General features: G+C 42.8%; 1 long non-coding RNA gene across 3 annotated transcripts in view; it reads left to right on the top strand.

The window, feature by feature from the left end:
* LOC110342166 overlaps positions 1-19,106 on the top strand; it is a 60,508-nt gene extending 41,402 nt beyond the window's left edge. For 2 of the 3 annotated variants that reach the window (XR_002384174.2, XR_002384173.2), the window contains 3 exons: positions 10,640-10,785; positions 12,516-12,662; positions 15,402-19,106. This is a non-coding gene — a long non-coding RNA (uncharacterized LOC110342166). Of the gene's footprint in view, positions 1-3,675; positions 3,719-10,639; positions 10,786-12,515; positions 12,663-15,401 lie in introns of all 3 variants that reach the window. The other variant, XR_005876860.1, reaches the window with a different exon arrangement.
* Positions 19,107-19,320: the final 214 nt, after the last annotated feature.

Raw genomic sequence — 19,320 nt, 5'->3', positions numbered from 1 at the left:
AAACTGCATCCGCATGATGGCGGTAGAGCTCCAGGAATGATCCTGTGAGTGCTTGTCTCCCGCCCTTCCTGTCTGAAAAAAACCGCTAACCATGGACAAAGGAACCAGAGAAGATGGCTGCCCTGAGTTTTGCCTTTCTCTGAGTACTTTTAACAGTGTTTCACTTTTATCTCATTTTGTGCCTGAAGCTAATCTGATGCCAAAACATAGCCAATGTCATAGGACTGTTTTCCTTCTGTTTTGGAGCACATTTCCCTTTCCAGTCATTTTCACTCTGACCTAGTGTTACTTGAATGTTTTGGTAGTATTAATTTTTTTTTTTTTTTTTTTTTTTTTTGGTTTTTTTCGAGGCAGGGTTTCTCAGTAGCTTTGAAGGCTGTCCTGGAACTAACTATTGTAGACCAGGCTGGCCTCGAACTCACACAGCCTGCCTCTGCCTCCCGAGTGCTGGGATTAAAGGCGTGAGCCACCAACGCCAGTTGGTAGTATTAATTTTTGTACTTTTCACACAATAAATATGTGCTCTGAGATTTAGGAGCAAAGGAACAAGAAGTTACCACATGAATGACAATGTTTATAGCTGAATGATATTTTAATTTCTTTGTATTTATCTGCTCAGTTTTTTACCTTTTCCAGATTTTTAAGGTTTCCTTAAATGCAGTATTTATTTGTTTAGATTTTCATAAAATAAAGACATGCTATGAGAATTATAAGCAAGGTATGCTGATGTTAACCCATACAGGGCAGTGTACAGCTTACACCTCTTAATTTCTGTTGAGCTTACATTTTATGGTAGCTGAGTTCTCTGTCTTATTTAAGAAGAGTTTGTTTGGTTTGCAATGCCGGGGAAATATTTAGGGCCCTTTGCTGGATACACAAAGGTGTTCCCAATTTACATGTTGAAAAGCCAGGGATACAGATTGTTTTGAGGATGTCTCATCCTACCAAGTATTAGTGGCCCTGTATGAGATCTGAGAGCAGGTCATCCTGAAGACCTGAGTTTCATCTCTAGGACTGAAACAATGGAAGGCGTGTTCTCAGTCCTGCAAATTGTCCTCTGATTCCACATTTAGTATGCAGCCTTAGCCCCATCGACACACACCCAGGCAGACACACAGTATACAAAAAGCAGCTCAGAATAGCAGCATATTGGTGGCACACACCTTTCATCCCAGCACTTGGGAGGCAGAGGCTGGTGGATCTCTGTGAGTTCGGGGTCATCCTGGTCTACTGAACAAGTGCCAGGATAGGCTCCAAAGCTACACAGACATACCTTATCTTCAAAAATCAAAAAAGAAAAAAAAAACTAGAACAGGAGGAATCTACCCTCCAGCTGTGACAGAGGTGAGGAAGAAACTTGATAAGGCTCCTAATCTGAGTGGAAGTGTAGGTTAGGCATAATTCTAGGTTGGCATGGAAATACTGGGAGAACATTTCTATTGAAAGAGAAGGGGGAGAGAGAGAGAGAGAGAGAGAGAGACGGGGGGGGGTGGTGGAAGAAAAATCACAGCCACAGCAAAAAAAAAAAAAAAAAAAAAAGCAACCACAGTATAGACATTTTAAGAAAATGTCTATGAAAAATTGTTCCCTAAGGTCATGAAGGACTCCAGGCTCTTAAGGCAAGGACAGCACAGGGAAGTCTGCAAACTCATTTCAGGGGAGAGCAGCAGGACAAAGGGCCCTAAGACTGCAGGAGTGATTTGGTTCCTTTGGTTCTGTTCAGGATGGAGCCCCATCTCCATCCGCTGATGTGGCTATGTTAAAGTATCCTGTTGACTGAGAGACCAGTGCATAGTTGGCCTTAGGTTCAGGAACAGGAAATAGGGGGGGCCGGAATTGGACTGCTCAGCTTGCAGCATGAATCTCCTAGGGCAGGAGGCGCCTCACCCTCCAGGTGCAAACACTGCAGCCTCCTTTGAGAAGTCAGGGAACCCCAAATAAGCATGCACAGAGCTTCCAGTTGTCAGTAACCCCCATCTTGGGCCATGACTAAGAATCATGGAAGGAGACTCAGTCATGCTATGATTTTTTTGAAACTGCATCCGCATGATGGCAGTAGAGTTCCAGGAATGATCCTGTGAATGCTTGTCTCCCGCCCTTCCTGTCTGAAAAAAACCGCTAATCATAGACAAAGGGACCAGAGAAGATGGCTGCCCTGAGTTTTGCCTATCTCTGAGTACTTTAAACAGTGATTTTGGTGTGGTCTTGTTTACTACATTTAGCGACATGGAGATCTGAATTTAGTGTCAGTAAGTCTTACCTGCACTCCCATGCTCTTGGACCTGAGGAGAAGTCAGGGAAGCCCGAGTAAGTACCCACAATTGTCTAGTTGTCAGTAACCTCCTTCTTGCGCCATGACTAAGAATCATGGGAAGGAGAGTCAGCGGTGCTGTGATTTTTTTTGAAACTGCATCCGCATGATGGCAGTAGATCTCCAGGAATGATCCTGTGAGTGCTTGTCTCCAGCCCTTCCTGTCTGAAAAAAAAAACGGCTTACCATAGACAAAGGGACCAGAGAAGATGGCTGCCCTGAGTCTTGCCCAGATCTCAGTACTTTGAAAAGTTATTTTATTTTTTGTCTTATTTTGTATTTGAGTCCAATCTGAGTCCTAACTGTAGCCCATGTCATAGAACTCTTTCCCTTCTGTTATGAAAGACATTTCCTTTTTCATTCATTTTCACTCTATCCAGATGCCAGTGGTATTTAAAGTTTTGGTAGTATTAATTTTTATAGTTTTTACACAATAAGTATGTGGTATGAGAGTTAGTATCAAATAAATATGAAGTTCCAAATGCAGATCAAGACAGTATCTGAGAGTAGGTAACATTTGGGTCATAAGTTCTCTGTCCTGGGTTCGTGCCCCAGCTTGGGGGATGGGGAGTTAACTAATTTGTAGGTTACAGAACTGGGAATTTTGCAGTTTCTAATACTGTGAGAAATGCTCCTGACAGTAATCTTACCTGCAGTTCCTGTTTCTATTTGGACCTGAGGAGAAGTCAAGGAACCCCAAATAAACATGCACAGTGGTTCCAGTTTTCAATAACCGCCATCTTGCGCCATGACTAAGAATCATGGGAAGGAGACTCAGTGGCACTGTGAGGTTTTTGAAACTGCATCCGCATGATGGCAGTAGAGCTCCAGGAATGATCCTGTGAGTGCTTGTCTCCCGCTCTTCCTGTCTGAAAAAAACTAACCATAGACAAAGGAACCAGGGAAGATGGCTGCCCTGAGTTTTGCCTTTCTCTGAGTGTTTTGGAAAGTGTGTTTGGGTGGCTTGTTTACTACATTTAGCGACATGGAGATCTGAATTTAGTGTCTAAGTCTTACCTGCAGTCCCTGTTTCTATTTGGACCTGAGGAATAGTCAGGGAAGCCTGAGTAGGAGGCACCCACAATTGTCTATTTGATAGTAACTGCCATCTTGTGAAGGAGACTCTGTGGTGCTGTGATTTTTTTTTTTTTTTTGAATTTGCACCTTCATGATGGCAGTAGATCTCCAGGAATGATTTTGTGAGTGCTTGTCTTCCACCACCCAGAGAAAGAAACCAGAGAAGATGGCTGCCCTGAGTTTTGCCCTTCTGAGTACTTTGAAATGGTTTTTGTCTTATGTTTCAGATGATGCCAAACTGAGTCCTAAATCTAACAAATGTCATAGAACTCTTTCCCTTCTGTTAGGTAGCACATGGAAGTAAGAGCCAGAGCACCAGTGTACAGTAAGGTAAGCTTGTCTCTTCAAGCTGGGCAAACTGCTCGGCAGGCATATTTCTTGGTGCCTTTGTCCATGGTTGGCATTTTTCCACACAAGAAGGGTAGGAGAAGAACTCGCAGAAATGGCTCTTGCATACCTGGGTGGGAATCTATTGCCCCCATGAATAAATAGTTGCATTACTGACAGCTCCAAGAATAGGGTCCTGCCTATGCTTCAGGTAAGGCCTCTATGGAGGCCAGGGGCACATGTTGGGCTCCTTGCTTTGTTTAAGGCCCTAAGAGAACCTGTAACTTAGTATTCTGTAGATGTTGTAATCATTGAAGCAGTTATATTAACTGATTCAATAGTCTGGTGTTGCTTTCCATAAAAATCTTATAGTTTCTCACAACTGCATCAAAAGAAATAGGTATCTTGAGAGTTCATGACTGCCTATTTTAATATGATCCTTTCATTTTTAGTGTTTTCTTTTAAAAAACTGCATTATTTTACAAACCTACATACAAATGTATGTTTTAAACAGGCAACACAGTTTAACAAATAATGAAAGTGAAATTGTGGAGCCGGAGTGTTGAAATTAATGGGTAGCATATTTGCCTAACATGCACGACGTCTTGTGTGTGAGCCTAGGCACTCCATAAACAGTTGTGCCAGCCTGCACTCCTACCATTACATGGTGCGTGCGAGAACATTTCAAGTTTAATGTCATACTAGGCTACATGGGGCATGGAGGATTAAAGCAGCCTAGCCTGAGAAACTCCATCAAATTAAAAAAAAAAAAAGGTGTTCAAGAAGTAGAAAGTAATTTAATAGTATTGAAGTGTTCTGTTGTTCCTGTGTTTAGCAGTAAGTATGCACTTATTACTAAGAGTATAAATGGAAATCTATTAGACTGTGTTAGGTACTGTAAGGAGCAGTTGCAAACCCATCTGTAGGAATAGAGAACCCAGTAAGGCCTGCTAGTAGAGAACATTCTTTTCCTGCTTGATTTGGAGGATCTCTTCTTTTTCAACAACAGCAAGGTATGCGATGTAACTGCTGAGCAGAAATACACACATGAATACAAAGCCATCTGGAGAAATCATGGAGCATATGGAGTTTCTGGGAAATGAAGCATTTTTCTTTGACCCACCAGGACTCAGAAAGCTACAACAGGAGGACCATGAGTTCCATGTTAGACTCAGGCATAGATATACTATGGGGTTAGTTCCAGCTAGGCCTGGATTTACAAGGAGATTCTTCTAAAAATAAAGAGGAAGAAAGAGAAAAGGCAAACAAAAATATCTCACACGAACACCATACAGTGTGAAAATCACTAAAAGAACCAAGAGTAAAAATTTCATAGAATCTCTGACAAAAATTTGACCAGGGTCCATGCCCTTCTCTCCTCTTGTTGTATTTCTTTGCAGGACTTTGTCGTACGAAGTGCCCTTGCTCTGAGGCATGCTAAGCACTGCAGGCTGTTATGCTTCCCTTGGAACAGAACTGTTCAGTATACTACAACTGAGGCCATAAAGGCACCAGGCTCAGTGCAGGGACAGCACAGGAAAGCCTGCTAAGTCTGGAGAGCAGCAGGACACAAGGGTCCCAAAGACTGCACTCACAAGTTATTTGGTTGCTCTGTTCTGTCCATGATGGAGGCACATCCCCATTCTCTGATGTGGCTATGTCCAGGTGGCTTTTGGTCCACTCTGGGAGCCTTGTTATCTCCATTCTGATTCGAAAGTACCCCATTGACTGAGACTAAGGCCTATGTGTCTGAAGTCCAGGAACAGGAAGTAGAGGGGCGGGATTTACACTGCTAAGCTAGCAGTATGAATCTACTAGCTGGTGTCTTAGGGTAGGAAGGCTCCTCACTCTCCAAATTCTGGTGACAAAACACTACAGTCTGTATGTCTGTTGGGAACTGAGACGTCAAAGGAGCAGAAATAAGCACCCACAGTTATTGTACTAGTCTGTTATCGCCATCTTCCTTCTGCCATAGCTAAGAATCATGGGAAGAAAGCTTCGTTGTGCAGCGATTGTTCAGAAACTGCACCCGCATGATGGCAGTAGATCTCCAGGAATGATCCTGTGAGTGCTTGTCTCCCACCCTTCCTGTCTGAAAAAAAACCGCTAACCATAGACAAAAGGACCAGAGAAGATGGCTGCCCTGAGTTTTGCCTTTCAGTACTTTGAACAGTGATTTTGGTGTGTGTCTTGTTTACTACATTTAGCGACATGGAGATGAGAATTTAGTGTCTAAGTCTTACCCGCAGTCCCTGTTTCTATTTGGACCTGAGGAGAAGTCAGGGGAGCCCAATCTGAGCCCTAACTGTAACCCATATCATAGAACTCTCTCCCTTCTGTTATGAAAGACATTTCCCTTTTCATTCATTTTCACTCTATCCAGATGCCAGCGTTATTTAAAGTTTTGGTAGTATTGATTTTTGTAGTTTTTACACAATAAGTATCTGGTATGAGCTTTAGTAGCAAATAAATATGAATTTCCAAGACAGTATCTGAGAGTAGGTGAAGTCAGGGAAGCCCAAATAAGCATGCACAGTGGTTCCAGTTTTCAGTAACCACCATCTTGCGCCCTGACTAAGAATCATGGGAGGATACTTAGTGGCGCTGTGATTTTTTTGAAACTGCACCCGCATGATGGCAGTAGAGCTCCAGGAATGATCCTGTGAGTGCTTGTCTCCCGCCCTTTCTGTCTGAAAAAAACCGCTAACCATAGACCAAGGGACCAGAGAAGATGGCTGCCCTGAGTTTTGCCTTTCTTTCAGTACTTTGAACAGTGATTTTGGTGTGTGTCTTGTTTACTACATTTAGCGACATGTAGATGAGAATTTAGTGTCTAATTCTTACCCGCAGTCCCTGTTTCTATTTGGACCTGAGGAGAAGTCAGGGGAGCCCGAGTACAATAATCCAGTTGTCAGTAACCACCATCTTGTGCCATGACTAAGAATCATGGGAGGAGACTCAGGGCGCTATGATTTTTTTTGAAACTGCATCCTCATGATGGCAGTAGAGCTCCAGGAATGATCCTGTGAGTGCTTGTCTCCCGCCTTTCCTGTCTGAAAAAAACCGCTAACCATAGACAAAGGGACCAGAGAAGATGGCTGCCCTGAGTTTTGCCTGGCTTTGAGTATTCTGAAAAGTTATTTTAATTTTTGTCTTATTTTGTATTTGAATCCAATCTCAGGACTAACAGTAGTCGAGGTCATAGTACTCTTTCCCTTCTGTTATTTCCCATTTCCTTTCTTTTGAGTTTGTATTTTTACCCTTTGTAGATACTTACAGTGTTCTTAAAATTTTGGTTCCATTAATTTGTTGTAGGTTTGACACAATAAAGTTATGCTGGAAGATTTAGAAGCAAAGGATTCTGTTATCCAATTCAGTGCAATGGAACTAGCTGAGGGTTTACTGTTTGCAGCATAGTATGTCCTAGGCCCCTGGCTAATGCATAGGTAGTTAGTGCTACTGGGAATTCCTTAATCCTTAATGTTGTCAGAAACATCAATGACAGTAAATCTGACTTATGAGGATAGAATTTTAGAAACTAATTTTTAATAATAACATGGTAGGGCTTGTGGGTTGCACAGGCCTGATGGGGTGACACATGCCTAGGGAGGAATAGGTAGGTGGATCTCTGAGTCCTAGGCCAGCATGGTCTACAGAGTTCCAAGATGCCCAGAGTTACACAGAGAAACCCTGTCTCGGGAAAACAAAGCAACAACAGCACAAAACGGAGATCTGTTTACTTTTCTGTAATTATTTTAATAGTCACTTTGCTGAATTTTTTGTGTATGCGGCAATCTCTTCTCTTATGTTTTTTTTTGAGGTAGGGTTCCTCTGTGTAAGAGTCTCAGCTATTTTGGGATTCACTTTGTAGATAAGGTTGGCTTCAAACTTACAGAAATCTGCCTGCCCCTGCCTCCCATGTGCTAGGATTAAAGGACTACATGGCCATTGATGGATATCAAATCCAATCTTGAAACGAAAAAATTTAACTATAAACATGAAATACGTTTTCAGCGATTTGCTATTACCTACGTACTACATATTCTACAACTTATAAGAGAAAAATTGCCCTGTCTAAATCCTGCTCCTAGTATCTATATTGCATTCATATGTAATAATAAACTATATTTTATTTATTTATTGTGTATAAACTCTTCTGCCTGCATGCCAGCGGACGGCACCAGATCTCATTCAAGGTGGTTGTGAGCTACCATGTGGTTGCTGGGAATTGAACTCAGGACCTCTAGAAGAACAGTCAGTGTTCTTAACCTCTGAGCCATCTCTCCAGCCCTAAACTATACATTTTTATATCTCCAAATTGAGGTAGTTTTTTACTATAATATTTCACTAGAAAAGAATCATCTAAAGAATAGTAATACAATAAATACATACAATAAATGAACTGGAGTGTGACAAGACAACAGAACAAGAAAAGGAGTCAAAGAAAAACTTAGGACGCAGACACACATTTGCACACACAGAAATCCCATAAAACCCCAAACCCAAAGCAATTCTATATATTCAGAAAAGAATCTGTAAGGTTTTGTTTTTGTTTTGTACATTCCCTGACATAATTATGAGACAGAGAACCTCCGAAGGTATCATTAAGTTTGTTTTATGTTGGCCATGGGGCCTGGCTGGCGGGGAATGTACTTCTGTGTATATGTTTTACCTGGTCTTCAGAGTGGTTTGTTTTCCCAGTGTGACCCCCTTGAAGAAAACTAACTTTGCATGTGAAAGTGGAGGACACTGGGAAATAGTTTGGGGTTAGGTTTGTTGCTGTGCCTCAACTTCTCCTTTTAGCTCCAGGAGCCCATCTGGAGCAGACCCATGAAGGCCTTGTGCTCACTGGGGTCTCTGAGCTGACACATGCTGTAGTCCTGTTGTGTCCAGAAGGCTTAATGGTTTCTTCAGTCCCCTCTGGCTCTCACACCCATTCAGCCATCTTTTCTGAGAGGCCCCTATGCCCTGAGGGGAGGGATTTCATGGGGACACTTTCTTTCTTTCTTTCTTTCTTTCTTTCTTTCTTTCTTTCTTTCTTTCTTTCTTTCTTTCTTTCTTTCTTTCTTTCCTCTCTTTCTTCCATATTGGCTTGCTGTGGCTCTCTGTATTTCCTCCCAACTGGTGCAGGAAGAATCTTCCCCGATGATGACCCTACAAATCTGTAAGTGTAACACGATGGTCTCAGGAGTCATTTTATTGCTGTTTCCTTGGCAGAGCACAGTGTTTTCTTTCCCTAGGTCCCTGGCCTATGCAGTCTCTGGTTATTGGCTACCCAAGCAGTATTGGCTATGGGCTCCATCTCATGCAGTGGGCCTTACCTCAAAGCAGATGCTGGTAGTCTACTCACACAATCTTTGTGCCGCTATTGCACTGTTACAAGCCACTCGAGATTTAAGATGGGTTTTTACCTTTTTCCTTCCAGTACCATGAATATTAGTCCTTAGGAGTTGGCATCAGATTAACTTCCCCTTGTTCAATGAATTATGTAACTGTTTTCCTGTTGGGGTACCCCGAATTGAGGAGGGGTCCCCAAGCCAGATTCGTCACCCCAAGAATCAAGAGTCCACGTGCCAATTGATGCAACACGCAAGAGGTTTTAATTAGGCATCTGCAGATGGGCCTCTTTGTCAGCTTTTAGTCCGATTGGCCCCGAGGTTCAGTTACAATCAGCTTTTAAAGACAAAAACCACAAGCCTTTGGGAGGGGTCCTTATCTCGTGACGGGGGAAGGGGGTACATGACTACTGTCCAGGGGAAGTAGATGTCCTTCATATTGTAAATTCCTCAAACCTTGGCATGAGTTAATTATCTCTCCCTAAGTAAATAGTGTTATCTCCTTGTTTCCCACTAGTCTAGTTTGCCCTGGTCAGTTCTTCACAGACGGCAGCCCATAATTGGCCTTTTGTGGATTACAGACCTTCTGCAATTAAGGTCGCTAAACCATACATTCCATTCTGTGGTATGGCCGGTTCCTGGGATGGGGTCCTTTGTTCACTTCCCAAGTTCTCTAGTGGGGTGCCCTCCCTGTTTAAGCTTATATTTTATTTCTATAAATTCGGGGTCTTTCATTCCTTAGCAATAGGGCTTTACTGTTAGTTTGTGGACAGTCACCAATCCCTTTGGTAATAGCCTGGATTGTTTGGGGGACCACATGGGACTCCTGTGGCCAAAAACTCCGACAAAACCTTTTCCCAATACTGGAGGGTTCATTTGGTGATGAGAGATGTCCACTTGGGTCTCAGTCTTCCCCATTACTTTGTGATTTCACTTACATTGCTTTCATATATATATATATATATATATATATATATGTAGATTTGGATTTTAGTTTTGTATAGACTGGTAGATATATCATTTGCATTATTCCAAATTTAGCCGTAGAATTTGAACAGAATCATTTTCTTGCTTCTTAATAAAGCATAAAGTTTCTATAGGTGTATGGATTTGTGTCTGGGTCTTCAGTTCGATTCCATAGCTCCATTTGTTTGGTTCATACTGCTTGATCAGTCTTTCTGTGGTGACAGTGCCAGGACAGGTGCTCTTTATAGTTGAGGAGTGTTTTAACCCCCCACCCCCTACACACACACCCCAGGTCAGGGTCTCTGTAACAGCTCTGGCTGTCCTGGAACTTGCTCTGCAGACCAGGTTGGCCTTGAACTCACCGAGACCCACCTGCCTTTTGCTCTTGAGTGATGGGCTTAACGGTGCATGCTACCACAGCCTGACGTATGTGAGTGTGTGTGTGTGTGTGTGTGTGTGTGTGTGTGTGATTGTCCTTTCAAGGTATATGAAGAACTGTGTTGGAATTTTGATGGAGATTGCATCTATATTCTGCTTTCCATAAGATGGCCATTTCCTCTATATTAAACCTGATCCATGAACATATGAGATGTGATTGAATGGTGCCTTTTCTTCTACCTAGAAATGGAGCCCAAGATGCGACCTGCAGAGACATTCCTGTACCAGGAGTGAGGTCTGGAGGTGGAGCCCTGCCTGGAGAAGAAGAAACTGCAGGCTCTGTCATCATCTGTCCAGGGACTTCCTCAAATAAGATGATGCCCGAGGAAGGTGGGTGCCTCGGGTCTCCCCCTTCTTTGTCTTCCCCTCTTGCTTAGGTCATAATTTCCTTGTGCTTTCCTTGTTGCGTTATTTGCATTTTTGTCGTTGTTGCTTTGATGATGGATTCCGATGGAGGAGCAGATCCACTAGTGGCATTCAGATAAATTAAAATGGAGGCATTCAGATAAATTAAAATGGAGGCTACACTCTCAGTAAATCCCCTTTCCTCCCTTTGCTGGAAGAAGGCATGGCTGCCACAGTTGCTGCACAGTTGCAGACTGGAAAGGCGGGAGGAGAGAGAGACATCTCACTGGTGCCTTCATAGCTGTGGGACTACACTGCCATCATGCGGAACAGGATTCATGCACACCTTGCACATGCAGAGGCTGCTTGCCCAGAGCTCCTTCCAGCGATTTTGGAAGGTGACGGCCGGTCAGAGGCTTTCTTAAATGGCTGAGGTGGGCGCCTCCTACCAGTTTCTGTTACATTTTTATGTATTTTTAAACCGGCATAAAGAGACCTGTTAGAGCTTTACTGTAGATGCTGTTGGCTGAGGACTCAGTAGTAAGTACACAGCTGTGCTGCAGTACAGAAACAGGAAGTGGAGGGGCGGGGCTTTGCAGTACTAGGCTTGCAGTATGCCCTGATGTCCTAGTACAGGAGGCGCCTCACTCTCCAGGTTCTGGTGAGAAAACTCTACAGTCTGTATTTCTCTGGGGGCCTTAGAAGTCAAGGAAGACCATGTAGGCATCCACAGTTATTGTAGTTGTCTATAATCGCCATCTTCCCCAACAGCTAAGAATCATGGGAGGAGACTCAGTGGCGCTATGATTTTTTTGAAACTGCATCCGCATGATGGCAGGAGAGCTCCAGGAATGATCCTGTGAGTGCTTGTCTCCTGCCCTTCCTGTCTGAAAAAAACCGCTAACCATAGACAAAAGAACCAGAGAAGATGGCTGCCCTGTGTTTTGCCTTTCTTTCAGTACTTTGAACAGTGATTTTGGTGTGTCTTGTTTACTACATTTAGCGACATGTAGATCTGAATTTAGTGTCAGTCTTACCTGCACTCCCATGCTCTATTTGGACCTGAGCAGAAGTCAGGGAAGCCCGAGTAAGCACCCACAATTGTCTAGTTGTCAGTAACCGCCATCATGGGGCATAGCTAAGAATCATGGGAAGGAGACTCAGTGGTGCTGTGATTTTTTTGAAACTGCATCCGCATGATGGCAGTAGAGCTCCAGGAATGATCCTGTGAGTGCTTGTCTCCCGCCCTTCCTGTCTGAAAAAAACCGCTAACCATAGACAAAGGAACCAGAGAAGATGGCTGCCCTGAAGCAAAGAAGATGGCCACCGAATTTTGCCCTTCTCTGAGTTTTAGTGTATTTGGTGTATGTCTTGTTTTCTACGTTTAGCCTCATGGAGATGTAAATTTAGTGGAGGTATTAGGACTGTTTTCTTTCTGTTGTAGAGAATATTTCCCATTTCTTTGTTACTCTGTCTAGCTGCCTAGTGTTATTTAAGTTTTTGATTTTTTTTTTTGCAATTTTTATACAGTAACGATATGCTCTGAGATACAGAAGCAAAGCAATATGAAGTTAATAAATGCAGGTGAATTGCTACTGCTGAGGGTTGCAATGCTTGGCTTACATGCTATAGGCCCTGGTTTTAAGCCTCAATATATACAAGGAGCTGCTAGTGGCGCTTGCTTTTGGTAATGGTATTTACAATAACGTTTCCAGCTGCTGTTCATGGATGGGAATACTGGAAAGATGATTATAGAAGCTGCCTTTCAGTGTTTCTATGGACTCTGTCTGCAATGTCAGGACTCACACGGCTGGAAGATGCTGATAGTGCTGAGAATGAGGACAATTTGGACTACCCATATGGTGAGTTCTATGATGAGTTTTAAAATATTCTTAACTCTAGAATATGCCTCAGTGTTTTTCTGACCTCATGGTATTAAGCAATGTGTATTTAGTTAATGGATCATAAGAAATTTATTTTTTAAATATATGCGGATAAGTTTATTATTTCTTCATTTACATTTCTGTAATAAGTTCCGAGAAAGTTATAAAATGAGTCTATAATATTAATTCAATAAAATAAAATGTATTAATGTACACACACTATACATAATACACATACAATATAATCTGACAATCATATAATATGTTAATTGGCTGGTTTTGTGTGTCAACTTGACCCAAGCTAGAGTCATCAGAGGAGGGAATGCCTCCTTGAGATCGAGCTGTCAGACATTTTCTCATTTAGTGACTAATGGGGGAGCGGCCAACCCATAGGTGATGCCATCCCTGGGCTGTTGGTCATGAGTTCTATAAAGCAGGCTGAGCAAGCCATGGGAAGCAAGCCAGTAAGCAGCTCCCCTCCATGGCCTCTGCATCAGCTCCTGCCTCCATGACCCTGCCCTGTTTGAGTTCCTGTCCTGACTTCCATGTAAAGGTGCAACATAAAGATAGACAATGTATGACTATTTTGGGCACTAAACACAGCCTGAGATAAATTATAATTAGGCCCTGGACCTGCAACATTTCAACTTTACATCACTGTAGTTCTTATGAGTCAACCAGCTTTTGTAGGCACAACTTCGGTTCACAAGTTCTTGCTCACATCATGTAAACCCTGTCTCCTTAAAGCTTTGCAAACTATAGTTATGAGCTTTAAAACCTTAGAAGCTATTAACTTACATGCCCTAGATGCTAGCCCTGTCTTATGAAGGAAAATTGCTTAAAAGAGGCTGTAGTAGTCCATGTTTGCAGAGGCTGATGGACCGACTAGAAGTTCAGTACTGTGGAGAAACTGGAATTGTGTAGATTCGAGGCTAATCACGCTATCATGGGCTAGTCTCAGTCTTATGGGAAAGTCATTCTTTGCCTTACTTTGTAATCAAACTAATAACTCTCTGGTGTACTCACCAATGTATTTCATACTTGCCTTGATTTTATGATTTTGTTCTGTGAAACTGCTTCCACATTGGAACATAAGGGTTTGGAGTAAACTCACTCTATGTTCCCAAGCCATGGTCACTCTCTCTTTTTCTCTTTAAGATGGGGGCTGTGTCAACATAAAATCCACAATGTTGACACAGCCCCCATCTTAAATCCTCAATATCAAACCTGTTATCTCAGCACTGTGGAGGTTAAAACAGGAGGACCATTGTAAGTTTGAGGCTCCCGTGAACTACATAGGGAGAGCCTGTGTCAAATTACATGACTAAGTCCTAATGCTTGCCTGTTAACATAACCAAGCAGATGCTTGGCTCCAGTATCTCTCAGTTCATACCTGTTACAGGGTCCTCCTTGCTGGCATGCCCTGCCACCCCCTACCCTGAACCCTTCAGCCCAGGGGCTGGGATGCCTGTCCCCCAGCTGCTCTTGCCTATATAAACCAGACATTTTGGTCACATAGTTCATTTTCATCTCCTGGCTCTCTTGTCCTTTTATGCCCCATATCCCCTTCATGTTCTGTTGGCTGCCTATGTCCAGTCTGGACTTTTCCAGATGCCTCTGGCTATGCTCTCCCTCCTATCTACAGTAAACCTTCCCCATCATACCTAGGATCAATCATATCCTCCTTTTATTTCTTCTTTTATAATCACCAGTGTTCTTAGCAAATGAGTAGCTACAGACATTTATTACATCTTTGTCTTTGAACTATCTGTCTCGGGGCATCAAGCAACTTGCAAACAAATACCAATAATGGACAAGGGCGTGGGTGAACTATAGGACAGTATTTAACACATTATCTTATAGGTAACATTAGCTAGAGTGTTTTTATTGTGACATTAGATATTGCAACTTCATTTTTATGCTGAAATCTAATTGTACCATTTAAATGTGTAATTAAATAAATGTATTATTTATGTATTCATCATAACCTGTCTTATGCCTGGATAAATTCTCTCAATTTACTTGGTGGTATTTGTCCTAGGTGAAGGGAAAAGTGTGTGTATATGTATACATATAATACATTTATCTGCTTCAGAAGAAAAAAGGCTGGGTGTGTATTTCTGGTGGAGTACTTGATTGCTTTGCTAGAGACACTGGGCTCAATCCTCAGTATCAAAAAGGGAATAAACACACATAAATCAAGGGTTGGTGATATGACTCAGTGGTAAAACTTGAATGGAAAGACTGTTTCTCTAAATTAATTAAGGGCCTGGGTAAATGTTCAAACCTCAGTACTACCAATGGCTTGGTATGGCAGTGGGCACATGACAACCAGAAGTCACTGTACTTAAATACATACAGACATAAAGGAACAAGTATAAGGAGGCACTGTACTTAAATACATCCGGCCTTAAAGAACAAGTAAAAGCAATTGGATGTGTGATTTTTTACTAGAGATGTCCCGAGGGTTTAAGTGCTTTCCTTGTTTTTCCTTCATTTACTGGATAAATAGCACTGAGTAAATTACACCAGAATGCACACCATGCAGAGAGGATTTATCTAGGCAAAAGACAGGGGTTCTGTTGAGGTGGTTTTCGGTATTTGGCCTTAATTGGGAGAAACGAAAGTAAAATGGCGGCCTTGTAAACTAGATCCTAACTCTGGACAAAATGGAGGCAAACATTTCTTTCTCCCTCTTGTTTTTTTTTTTTTTTTCAGACACAAGGGGTGGGAGAAGAGGAGGCAAGATGGCGCTGCTGAGCTTCTGTAGGGCACTACTGCCCCGAAGAGGAATGAGTCTTAACAGATCAGTTCCTTTCCCATAAGCCCCAGCAATGGGCCACCAAACTGAAGCCCATTGTCTTCTAAGGCAGGAAGAGACACCAGGAAACAGGTATACCCTGGAAACTGGTGTAACTCCAAAGAACATGAACATCGAGGATCGTGAACTGTCCTCCAGCGGCTTGGGATACTGAAACTGTGTTTTACTCAGTTTAGACTTGAAACAGGAAACAACCCAAAGACAAATGCAAACTCTCCACAGTCAAGATGGCTCCTGGGCTATGGAGTGAGACTTGTCAATGAACTTAGGCAGTCCTGTGGGGTAGAGGCATGGTGCGGGAGGAAGGGAGTGGGGGTGGGGACAGCAGAGGATGGGCGTGCTTTGTATTATGGCTCTTGTCCCTCCAGTTAACAGAACTTCATGGAACATCAATGCACTGCAATTGTGGAACCCTCAGGGCAGCAATGTAAGACTAGTAAGACAAGCTGGTTGCAGGTGACAAAGTGTGGTTAGAAAAGGCCTAAGGTGTACCCTATTGCCTGTATCTGAAAGCATAATGATTTCACGAGAAAGCTCACATGTTGCTTCAAGGGAACTGAGCAGTAGACAAAGCCCCCCCCCCCGGCCCCCAAGGAACATGCATTTATCTCCAGGAGGACATCTTTGGTCTTTCCAAACTTGAGAATTCCAGTTGGTGGTCCTAATGCTTTCCTGTATCAGTATTTTTGTTCAAGGCTCTTCTTTTCAGGCCCCTCTCCCTTCATGGTCTAAACTGAAGCATCATTAGTGTCAGGCCTCTCCTAAATCCTTGGGGAATGACATGTTGGCCAAATGTGGAGCCCAATCATCTTCTAAGACCTTGAAGGCCAGTCCTTCCTTCAGGTGTCAGTACAGATCCAGACCATCCCTGAATCTGCATATTGAACACTCTTCCCTTCCTGTTTGGAAAAACATGGTCAAGAAAAGGAAGCCTGAACATGTAGTTACAGTTCATTTTGGCCTTGTTGGTAGGAATTACTTTAGGCAGAGTTATCAGTTAACTAGTGTGCTAGAGGATTGTTTTGTCTCCAACATAGGATTGATTTGGTGAAAAAAGGCAGAATGGGGGAAAGTGCTTAAAGCCCAGAGAACCTTTGTTTTTTGGTTTTCTTTTGAGACACAAAATCTAACTGTGTAACCCTGAGTAGCATCACCTCAGCCCCAGGCTTGGGGTAGTTTGTCAGTGTTTTAACACATCTCTAGCAGAAACCCCACAAATCCACATGTTCCTTTAATTACTGTTTGATACCAATATTCTTTCAGTATCTCCTGTCAAACCCAGTTTACCTGTGAGGAACTTTCCCTCACATCTGCATCTAGAAGAAGCATAGACCTTGTTCAACTCTCCAGACAATTGGGCATACCTGAGACTGTCCCAAACACACCTTCTCATCTTGTACGGCTTCTAGAACTGACCCGTGCTCGCTGTTTCTGCACTGTTGCAATAACTTAGCCATTGGGCTTAGCACAGAGACTTTAGTTAAAAGCCTGCTAACTCATGCTCCAAGGGGCAGAGCTGGAAAGAAGTGCCCATGTGAGCCCCAATTTGTCTTTTCCTGTGTTTTTGGCATCCTTGAAGTGAGAGGAACTGAGGCCCTCCATTGGGCTCTGTACACCCATTTTCCACACCAAGGTATAATTGGCATCTAGGCCTCTCTTAGGACATTGAGGAGGAGGCATGGGGGTCCTGATGTTAATTTTTTCAGGTTGTGTGCCTCCAGTTGCAGGCACATACTGTGAGGACAGACTTTCAAGTGACTGTTCACTGTTAAATAGGTTTGGCTGGAGTTTGACATTAGAAATTTTAATCTTACATCTATTAGCGCTATCCTCATCTTTACCATGCTTCATATAATCTACTTAGACCTGTGGTGATTTCAGTCTTCCCCTGAACATTTTTGTTTTTACTTTTACACAGGCTTTTTTTTTTGTTCTGTCTTCTGGTGCTCTGCCTAGGGCTTGTAATGCTGAGCTGTTAGAGAAAGTCACGCTTGCTCCTTGTAGGAGGGAATCATTCCCCTCCTTGGAGATCTGTAATTTCCCCTTTCCTTGACTCCCATTTTAAAGCTATCTATTTATATTTTATGACTGCGCATGTTTCATCTGTCTGCCTTCAGAAGCCAGTGTCAGATCCCTGAGTCTGGAGGTATACATAGTTATGAACTACCATGTGGGTGCTGGGAATCAAATCTCCTGGAGGCGCAGCCAATCCAATTCTCTTCACCACTAAGCCATCTCTACACCCCCCATTTCCCCAACTCCTCTTTTCCGTTGACCTCTTATTTCCAAGCTCCAGTGGAGGACTTTCTCATTATACTTGGCTAGTATACAAATGCATTCACTGATGAACTTTTGATGTCTCTTAGATAGATCCACTGAAAAGGTACCAAACCACCGCACCTAAAGCCCCAAAAATGATGTCAAAATCCTTTACCTGCCAATTAGAGTTATCCCATACAAAGAGAATGGTGAGACAGGAAATTGGAATTGGCTAGGTAATTTAGGGACAAGGACCATGAAAGGAACAGTTCCAGGAATGTCTTTGGTTTCCCAGGCAGAAATGTTTTATGTTGCCTCCTCCTACAAGAGCACCTACGCCTGGTGGAGAATACATGAAAGGGGGAGACAATGGTCCCTTATGGTGAGTGGCTTTAGAATTGGATCCCTAGATTTTCATGAAAAAAAAAAAAGGGTTGCATCAATTTCCCAATCTGGGCCTTCTCCTAAATGATATTAGAATTACCTCTTCAGAATGAACGATGTTATATTCCTCAGTGTGAGCATTGGTCTAGCTGGGCCACTCAGTTGTCTGATGGAGAGCAGCACTTAGGAAGGCTGATTTAGCCAGGCGTGGTGGAGCACGCCTTTAATCCCAGCACTCAGGAGGCAGAGGCAGGCGGATCTCTGTTAGTTTGAGGCCAGCCTGGTCTACAAAGTGAGTTCCAGCCTCCAAAGCCACAGAGAAACCCTGTCTCGGAAAAAAAAAGGAAGGCTGATTTATCAAATACCATGGTAAAGGGAGAGGAGTGCTTTATTTAGGTAGTGTGCGTTTCCTTCCTAGGAAGGCCACACGTGGTATAGTAGCTTTTGGAACCACACCTATCACCTGTCATTCGGCTCTGGACAGGGTCTGCCTGCATGATTCAGAAAAGCGCTCTCACTATCTGTCCTCTTATTCTCCCTTGTACATGGGTGTTTGTCCAACACATGGTGCCTTATAAGTAGCATGGCATGGCTTTTCTCTTTTTTCTCTATTCTCTATTTCAACTTCCTTCCCTGGGCAGCTGAGAGATTTATACCTTGACCATCCTGGGGACTTTTAAACTGATAAAATTGCTCAGGTCAAATGTCCTTCTGAGTCATTTCCTCAATTATCTTATTAATGAGACTAAGAACCTTAAGTGGGTATCCAAAGTTTCCCATAACAGAAAGACAACCACAGAACAGTTCAAAAGTCAATATCTCATGTTTGTATGTGTTTGTGTTCAGAGCGTAGAACTGTGGCCTCTGCATCAGCTCCTGCTTCCAGCTTCCTGCCCTGACTTCTTTTAAGGATGGAGTATGATGTAGAAGTTTAAGCCAAATAAAATAAGCTCTCTTCCTTCCTTGCTTTAGGTCATGGCATTTCTTCCCAGCAACAGAACCTCTTAAGACACTGACATGGTCTGAATCCTAGACCAACACTATTTAATGTGCTATTGAGAATACCCTGCATCTTCTTCACACAATCCCAATAAGTACAATTTAAAATTCTAAAAATTAAGGGGTCTGGAGAGATGGCTCAGTGGTTAGAGCCCTGGCTGCTCTTCCATAGGT

Source organism: Mesocricetus auratus, unplaced genomic scaffold, assembly GCF_017639785.1.
Source record: "Mesocricetus auratus isolate SY011 unplaced genomic scaffold, BCM_Maur_2.0 Super-Scaffold_100003, whole genome shotgun sequence".
Classification (NCBI taxonomy): Eukaryota; Metazoa; Chordata; class Mammalia; order Rodentia; family Cricetidae; genus Mesocricetus; species Mesocricetus auratus.
This window is presented reverse-complemented; position numbering and strand designations above follow the sequence as displayed.